This window comes from Panthera onca, chromosome B2 (assembly GCF_046562875.1).
Source record: "Panthera onca isolate mPanOnc1 chromosome B2, mPanOnc1 haplotype 2, whole genome shotgun sequence".
In the NCBI taxonomy this organism is placed as follows: Eukaryota; Metazoa; Chordata; class Mammalia; order Carnivora; family Felidae; genus Panthera; species Panthera onca.
Window position 1 is genome coordinate 151,012,595 of NC_138343.1, and position 9,121 is coordinate 151,021,715.

Here is a 9,121-nt window from a genome sequence, read left to right on the forward strand (position 1 = left end):
CGACACTGAAGGGGGTGTGAATGAAGTCAGGGCCAGCGGTGAAGTGTCAGGGAAACAGACAGAGGAGCAGCGAGTCTGAGGCCCTGTGGGGAGAGCGGGCCGCGGAGCCCTGGGCCAGACGGGAGACAAGCGCTCTCCGGTGCAGCCCTCGGGGCGTTGGGAGCCCGGGGTGTGGCCTGACCTGGGTGCAGATGGCGGGCACGTGGGCAGGGCTCTGCAGCCAACCACGGGAGGCATGGAGTCTGGCGCGGTGACCCTCGAGGGGCCGGTGCATAGACTATGCCTCAGGCCAGACGCGGGGACGTGGCTCCGGGGCTGTCAGTCCGCGCGGCACCCACTGCTGGCTTGAGGAAGATTGTGGAGAAGCAGACAAGCTCAGTGAGTGGGGGCAGCTCCCTGGACACCCGAGTGCAGATACTGGGGGGCTCAGGACGGGCTGAAGATGCACGTTTGACAAGTTTGGCATCATCTTGAGGGTCGTGACCTAAACAAGTCCCCACGGAATGAACCCAGAGAAGCAGGCGGAGAGACTGAGGACCGGCTGGTAGGTGAGAGGGGTCCTGGAGGGGGGCGCTGCCTATCGCCGATGGGCGGTGGTGCCACCGGGGACTGAGCAGAAGGGCGGCGGGGCCCAGGATGGGGAGCCAAGGGGCTTGTCTCAGTGGGGAGGGGCCGTCCCATGGTTGTGCACCGTGGGGAGACGGCCCAATGTCGGGAATGATTCTCTCCATGGAGGCTTCTCGTTCTCTCTTGTGCTACATTTTCAGGCATCGGCGTCTACTGCCTTTGTACTTAGGAAACGGGAGTTACCGAAACAGGCCTGGCCCATGCATCTTGCCCGCTAACCTGCCCACACTCGTGACAGGCTGCCCCCCCCCCCCCCCAGGCTCCCTCCTTCCTACCCCATCTCTTCTGATGTAAGGCGTCTTCCCGGCCAGGATCCCACGTGGTGGTTTGCAAGTTTGGGTGGGAAAGTCTGATCTTGACAAAGACTGGGATCTGGCTTCAAGAGGCCAGGTCACAGAGGGAGACAAGGCAAACCTTTTGTTCCCGAACAAACCCAGTGAGCAGAGGCCAGATGGCTGAGCGACTCCTCACGAACCCCAGGATGCCTTGGGTTTTTTTTTTTAATTTTTTTTTTTTTTACATTTATTTATTTTTGAGAGACAGAGAGAGACAGTGCGAGCAGGGGAGGGGCAGAGACGGAGGGAGACACAGAATCTGAGGCAGGCTCCAGGCTCCAAGCTGTCAGCACAGAACCCGACGCAGGGCTCGAACCCACGAACCGTGAGATCATGACCGGAGCCGAAGTCGGACGCTTCACCGACTGAGCCCCCCAGGTGCCCCAGGACACCTTGGGTTTTGAGGTTCCCTGAGCAGAGCAGCAGACATTGTGCTGGTCCACGCAAAGCCCATACCGTCGAGACCAGGCCGAGTTAGCCCTTTGGCTCCTCAGGGAAGCCGCTGACCATAAACTCAGGAGCAGACAGACCGCAGGAGCGGCTGCCCTCTCGGCAAAGATGCCACCACGTTCTGTGTGAGGGTCTCTGCACGCTTCGGGGACACCACACAGCCACTCAGCCTCCCTGTTGGCCTCCTGCCCAAACCTTCACCTGTTTCCCTAGCAACCAACCCTGAGACACCTTTCAATTTGCAAAATATCAGGTCAAAAGAGAAGTGTTAGAATTTGCCATAAAAATAAAAAATAAACATCTTGATTTGTCAAAAGGGTTCAAAGAATCCCAAGAACATACCGCTGCACAGGCAGGAACGTTCGCCTGCTCTTCTGGGCGAGGGGTCTAGACGTACAGCAGGGTCTCAGGGGCACAGGAGGTGCACGTGGGGCAGCCTGTGGACCCCACGGCCAAGCAGGAGGGCCATGGTCACCTCCTGCTGCCAGACGGCCCCTGTTGAGCTCCGGGACACTGCCTTTTGGCCTGGGGGACAGAGGACACACGAGTCTGAGGCCAGGACCCTGTGCCGTCCACACGTGCACCACCATTCGTCCACTTCTGTGCTCACAGGGCACAGCAGCTGGAGGTCTTACCCGAATCCTGGTAGGGTAACCGGCAGTGCCAGATTCTGCCAAGGCCACGGCCGCCCGACCCCTGGACGAAACGGAAGCTGTGAGTGTTGGGCGGCTGCTCGCAGCAGGCAAGGAGGCGAGGCTCATCTCTTATGTGCCTGCCAGGTAAGGACGAGAGCCATCCCTCCGCTGGAGCAGGTGTCTGGACATCTGTGGGCAGGGGCAGCTTCCACGGGGCCCGCAGGATGCTGGGCCGGGGCCAGAGCTCAGCTGTTCCAGGAGCTGAACGGCCGAGGGCCGCAGGCCACGGGGCGGGAGGGCTCTGACTCAGTGCAGCTGGCAGAGGGTGAGCCTGATCGATTTCCAGGCAAGGGGGGATCCCCCCAGGGGCTCCCCAGGGACCCCCAGCCTCTGTGCAGCTCCAGCCCTTGCCTGGGCCCTGCCTCCGCTCACGGGGCGATTCATGCCACAGGACGCTTGTGCCAACTCCTGAGGCTCATGCAGGCGGCCACAGGTGGGGACACCTGGGTCACAGGTGGCCGGGGGCAAGAGGCCTCTGGCCTCCGGCTGTCTGGAAATCATGGGACTCACTCTGAAGTAGCATGCCTGTCAAGAATTCAGTTCTTGGTCACAAAGACTCAGAAGATGCTGAGCCCTCTCCTCGCTGTTGATGCTGGTGCCACCGGGAGCATACCTGACTTGCCGAAGCCAGTAAATTCAGAAAGGACGAGGCCCCCGGCCAGTGGTAGGTGGTGGTGTTTCCAGGAGGGTTCGGGATCCCGTCGGGCCCTCCCCAAGGAGAACTGCCATTGAAACCGTGAAGATTCCAATAAAATCATTTTTCCTCTTCCTGCCATGCTGCAGGTGCTTCAGGGCTGGGAGCTGCGGGAGGCCATGCTTTGCCCAGGTTGTAAACAGCTACAACACCGATCAAAGGGGCTACACAGACCTAATCACAGAGCTTGACAATGAGGGCAGTGAGGGTTTCGCCTGTGACAAAGATGGACGTGGAGGTAAGATCCCAATCCATCCTGAGAATGCAGGGCACTTTCCGGGGTCCCCTCCTGGTCTCCTTCTCTTCCTCCCCTCAGCAGTGGGACAGGACCACGCAGTGGACAGTCTAAACTCAGATGGCCTAGTGGTCCCTTCATCCAACATCCATTTCACATAAAAGGCAGCGGGGGGGGTGGGGGGGGGGGGTGGTGGAGATTTTCAGGTTCAATGAGAGAAAGTAAGCCCTGGAACTTCCCTGAGAAACCCTACCACTGGGAATACAGTGAAGAATCCAGGAGCAGACATCCCTCCTCCAAGTGGCTTAGTGACAGGCACAGGTGTCGCCCTCGAATGTCCTTCTAGCCCATCTCTAAAGGAGCGCCCGGGAGCTCGAGGACAACAGTGCCTCACGCCGAACTTGGTCGTGGCCATGAGGGTACCACCCAGGTCCCTGCTGCGGAGACTGAGAGTACAGGGCCCGGGTCTCACTCCTGCTGCAGAGACTGAGTATGTCCTGATGTTTTCTCCTCGCCTGGTTGCGTCCACATTGTACAGGCCACGCAGGACTGCGTTGATGGACCCGGAACTGGTGCCTGTTTGCTATGAAGGACCTGGTGTCAGGCAAGGAAGGTCACAGTATCTACTGGCGCAACTGGAACCACTTCAAAGGGTGCAGTTGTGTCATCCAGGGCTCCCCGCAGAAGCCAAACTGACACGACACATACGTATACAGGCAGAGAGGTGGGCTTTAAAGAACTGGCTCCCGCAGTTGTTGGGGCTGACGAGTCGAAATTATGCAGAGCAGGCCAGCAGGCTGGGATCTCAGGCAGGATCTCCACGTTGTTTCTTCTTCGGGAAACAGTCTGTCTGTTTCTTTGCAGGCCTTCAGCTGTTTGCACGTTACGCAGGGTCACCCACTTTCCTGAAAGTGGCCCGATGCAAAGTTAATCTCGTCCAAACAATACCTCACAGCAGCATCTCCCCTAGAGTTTGGGAGAACACCAGGCACTATGGACCAGCCTGGGGGACACGTGAACCGAACACTCTTGGACCCTGAAGTCACATACTCGGCAGTCTGGAAGTCTGTTCCTTCCGTACGTCCCCTCTGGGAAGCAGAGAAGGTGCAGAACTGTGCCTCCGAGAAGAGGCAGCCTTGCCAGCGACAGGCTCCTTGTGTCTCATCCAGGCTCTCAGCTCGAGTGACGGCGTCTCAGAGGCCTACGGGGAGGTCTCGGTCACTGTGCCCTTGTGGAAAGACTGGGCTCAGAACTCACGTGCAACCCAGCACGAAGAACAGTCACAAGCTGACTCCCGTCTTGCTGCCCCCCTGCTGCCGTGTTCTGGGGACCAGGAGGCCTGGCTTTCGGTCCCCAGGCCCCACGGTTCCCTGGGTGTCTGCCTGCAGCTGAGCAACAGTCTGGGCCCCAGAAGGGTTGGGACCTCAGTCACTTGAAGGCCACCAGCTCTGACATCAGGACCAGAGCCGACGCCTCTGGAGAGGCCCTGAGAGGAGGGAGGCCTCGGAGACATGTCTCGTGGTGCAGCACGTCACGCCCCCTCCCTGCTGGCTCTCTTCCGGGGCTTAGTAGTAACTGCTCTCGGAACAAAATCCAGAGCCATAAACATGAGTGGGGTGCTGGGACCCTCCCCTTCCTCCGAGCCCATGTGAGGCCCCGCCCCCCGCTTGCTCTGCTCCTGGTGGCCACACTGGCTTTAGCTCTGTCCTGCAGACGCCAAGGCCTCCCCCATCAGGGCCCCTCACCCCTCCCCCGAGCTGCAGGGTCTGGCCCTCCCTTCCTCCTGGCTCACCATGCAGGCTGCCTCCCCAGGTGTCCCTGACCACTGGCCACACCGCCTTCCCAGTTGTCTCTTATCAAAACCTCGTCAATGGCAGAATTGTCCTTCTCAGACGTGGGGCTCTCCGTGCTGTCTGCTTGTTTAGCACGATGCCCCAGGGCCCGGGCTGGAGCTGTAGGTGCTCAGAGGACAGTGGGCATCCAGCTCAAGGCTCTTGGGGGGCCCCGGGGACCCATACCCAACCGGCCCCCTACCTCACATCTGTACCCGGCTTCTCTCTCGTGCTGACCCATGTCTCCTTGACAGGCCTAAGTCTCCCGCCTCATTCGACAAGCAGACGTCTAGGGGAGCTCACGCCTCCCAGGATGCAGCGGGGAACATGTCAGATGTGCGTGAGGACTGCAGGCCCCGGACCGTCCACAGGTCACTGGGCCTCCACGGGCCTGCCGTCCTGTCCAGTTTCTTCTCTCCCGAGGGTGGTGAGATCGCACAGAGGGATTGCTCTCCAAAGCCCCCAGTTCAGAATGATGCAGTTCTCAGGCTATAAGAACCATGGTCTTAGAAGGAATGCGTACACCTTAGATGACCGTGTACAGCTGAAGTCCGGAAACAGGCGGGTAGGGCGCCTTCTCCTATGACCTGTTCAGACTGCCTCAGGCCCGGGATGCCTTCCTACTGCCTTTATTCAAGGGTGATTGGTGTGGCTTGAAGGCCACCGCTGCCCTGGCCACTGAGCCTTTGTGATGTCACATGCTGGTGGAGAAGCTGGTGGTGTCAGTGCCCAGCCCACACAGCCCTGTGGGATTGCTGTGGTCGGGAACAATCATAAGCAGGGAGGTAGGCTGCCGAGGGGCCCACGGCCCATGTGCACAGAGTGTTTGCGAAGCTACCTTCCCCGTCCAGCAGCACCCCAGTCCTGGCTGGGTGCCCACCGGGCGCCCCTGGGAGTGGCCCATCGGGACCGAGCATGGAACTCTGTGCACGGCCTCCTGCCAGGAGGGCAGGTCGGTGGGGGACAGAGCCTGGCTTGCTTTTCACAGTGACCCTGGTTCCAGCACAGCGACTTAGGGAGGCGTGGGCCGGACACTCAATAAACGTTTATTTAGTGAGTGGATAGAGGCAAACATTAGCCTCTTGAATACTGATCTTCCAATGCGGATTTAACAGCTGGGTGAAACGTGGTACCTGCACTGACATCTCGTGAGTAAGTGCAAGCCGTTCCCGGGTGTGTCTCCCTCATTCACTAAACAAAGATCTGCGCTCGGCAGGTTGCAATAGTGGCCTGGATAGTGCAGTGGCACCGAATAGTGCATTATCGCCCTATAAACTGATTTCTACTAAGTCTGTCAAGCAAATGAAACTGCCAGAATTACTAAGCTAAAAATGCATAATACACAAAGTAAAATATCAAGAAACATAAAACCCATGCAGGATTCTTCACCAACATTCAGCTATCATCAGTCATTCTTTACTGGATCTTTATTTTCTTCCAAAGGAAAACCATCATGCAAGAAGAGAATTTTACAGGCAATTTATAGAACATAAATATATAAATACACATCCCGAAGACATATATAAATTAGCAAATGATTAGTCACGTTATCAAAGCCTGTAAGAGGCAATTCCTCCAGAATAGACAGAGTTAGCCCTATAGTAAAGCCATTTTTAAAAGAAGACATGTCCCTATTTATAGACCGTAACTTCATAATTCTATTTCAAAGAATAGACATGTTTTCAATTTTAAGTTTGCCAGCCAAGTATATGCCGAAGTCTCTCCTCTGTACATTAGACCCAGAAATGGTAGGAAAAGACACGGCGGATGCGGGGAGACGCCTGCCCGCCCCCAGACAAGGGGCAGGAGGAGACCCAGGAGCTCAGACTAAAGACACAGCTGGCACCCCACTGCAGTGCAGGGGGCAGCCACACAGAGGAGGGCAGGGCAGGGCAGAGGAGCCTGAAGGGAGGGCCACAGCCTCACCAGGACACCCACAGGGGAACCAGGCTGCCAGCACCCCCAGAGCTGCCCTCACCCAGACAGAAGAGCAGTGACTGGACCAGAGAAAGTGGGGGCACGTGCCCAGAAAACCAGTGCAGGAGTGCCCGCTCGGTGGCCCAGTCCAGCCACCACCAGCCAGGCTCACCCGCATGGGGAGTCCTGGAGGAGGCCTTCGCCCCTTGTCCTGAGCTGGCTTGGTACAGAAACATCTGGAAGGTGAGCTCAGAGTGGCCCACAGCACCTGCACCCAGCTCAGCGAGCGGGCGGGGCGCCGGAGGTAAGCCGTGTAGGGAGCACGAGGCGAAGCAGTGAAAAAGAACCAAATGAAATATTGGAAATTAAGAATATAATTGCTGAAATTTACAAATTCATTTACATTTTGAATTTTAGATTGGACATAACAGAAGTGAATAAATGAGCTCCAAAAATAGACTGAGGGACAGTGTAAACATTAAAACACATGAAAGGGAGATGAGACACATATGTTCACTCAGGCTCTTGAAGGAGAGAATGAAGAGACTACAGATAAGTCGTTATGTAAAGAAATAATTCCCGAGAATTTCCCAACTGCGAGAAAACATTAGTCCTCAGCGCCTATCAAATGCTGAGCAGCAAAAATCAGCAAAACTCACCCTGCAGATGCTCCGAAGAGAAATCCAAGAACATTAATTTAAGAGAGGTCCTCAAAGCTACAGAAAAAACAATTTTCGAAAAGAAGCAAAAACCAGATTATTACCGGCCTCCCTGGATGCATGAAGAAAAATGGAGTCATATTTTCCAAGTGTTGAAGGAAGAGACAGTTGGATCTAGAGTGCTGTATCTGGTCAAGCTACCATCCAGGGAAGGTCAAGAAAATCCTGGGGGTCAGAGACATACTGTCCGTGGGCCCTTGTCACATGAGCCACCAGAGAACAAGAGAAAAGTGAGTCCAACGAGAAGCAGTGAAATACTAAAAGCAGTATTAATGAATAATTAAAATGCATTGCCTAATGGTGTACTGTCGTAAAAGACTTTTAAAATAAGTTTAAAATAAAATGATTTTTAAACATTTAAAACAATAATCTGAAACAAGATTTCAGAGAGTGAAACAGGAAAGTGCCAGACAGGCAGGCATGGAGGGAATTAAGATTATACTAATGTTTTGATTTCTCCTGGAGGAGAATTGAGATGCCTGCTATTTTTATACAGTTTTAGAAAGAAAAAATCTATATGTTTGTCTTAATAATATGAAGATAAAAACTAAAAAAAAAAAAATAGAAATATACTGTGTCACTTTAAAAATCCGTGGGGCGCCTGGGTGGCTCAGTCGGTTAAGCGTCCGACTTCGGCTCAGGTCATGATCTCTCAGTCCGTGAGTTCGAGCCCCGCGTCGGGCTCTGTTGCTGACTGCTCAGAGCCTGGAGCCTGTTTCAGATTCTGTGTCTCCCTCTCTCTCTGACCCTCCCCCATTCATGCTCTGTGTCTCTCTGTCTCAAAATTAAATAAACATTAAAAAAAAATTTTAAAAAAAAAACCATAGAAGAGGGGTGCCTGGGTGGCTCAGTCGGTTGAGTGGCCGACTTCGGCTCAGGTCATGATCTCACGGTCTGTGAGTTCGAGCCCCGTTTTGGGCTCTGTGCTGATGGCTCAGAGCCTGGAGCCTGCTTTCGATTCTGTGTCTCCCTCTTTCTCTGCCCCTAACCCACTCACATTCTGTCTCTCTCTCAAAAATAAATAAACATTTAAAAAATAAATTAAAACCCGTAGAAGAAAACAATGAAAAAGAAAACCAGATCCATTTACAAAATAAAAGGAGAGGGACCAACAGTGGAAGAAAACAATGAATTAAAAAATGGTAGACAGAAGATATATAATAAGAGGCAGAATTAAGTGCAAATAGTTCTGAGATCATAAAAACTGTAAACTGGATCAGCCAATTAAGAAACATTCCACATTATAACCAAGAAAATAAACAACGCAGATACAGGGAACCCTGGAACAACGTGGGGGTCAGGAGTCCCTGCGTGTAACTCCTGACCCCCTGAAACTTAGCCGTTAAGAGCCTCCTGTTGACTGAAGTTGACTGGAAGCCTTACCTGTAACGTGAACAGATGATTCATACACACTTGGTGAGTGGAGAATGTTACCAAAATGGAATCAGGGCAGCACTACTCATATCAGGCAAAATAGAATTTAAGGTGAAAAGCAGTAAAAGGTACAAACAAAAGGGAATGTTTCTAACGGAACAGAAGAAGATAGGCCGAAACGACGTGAATTATAAGCCTGTTGGAACACAGCATTAAAGTGCAAAAAGCAAAATCTAAATTAGT

At 54.0% G+C, this 9,121-nt stretch overlaps 1 long non-coding RNA gene across 1 annotated transcript; it reads right to left on the reverse strand.

Annotated features, from left to right (window-relative positions):
- Positions 1–1,163: 1,163 nt before the first annotated feature.
- Positions 1,164–5,703, reverse strand: LOC132667873 (uncharacterized). The gene is made up of 3 exons (XR_009605424.3): positions 4,829–5,703; positions 2,048–3,941; positions 1,164–1,937 (listed from the first exon to the last, which is right to left on the reverse strand). It is a non-coding gene; the product is annotated as an uncharacterized LOC132667873 (long non-coding RNA).
- Positions 5,704–9,121: the final 3,418 nt, after the last annotated feature.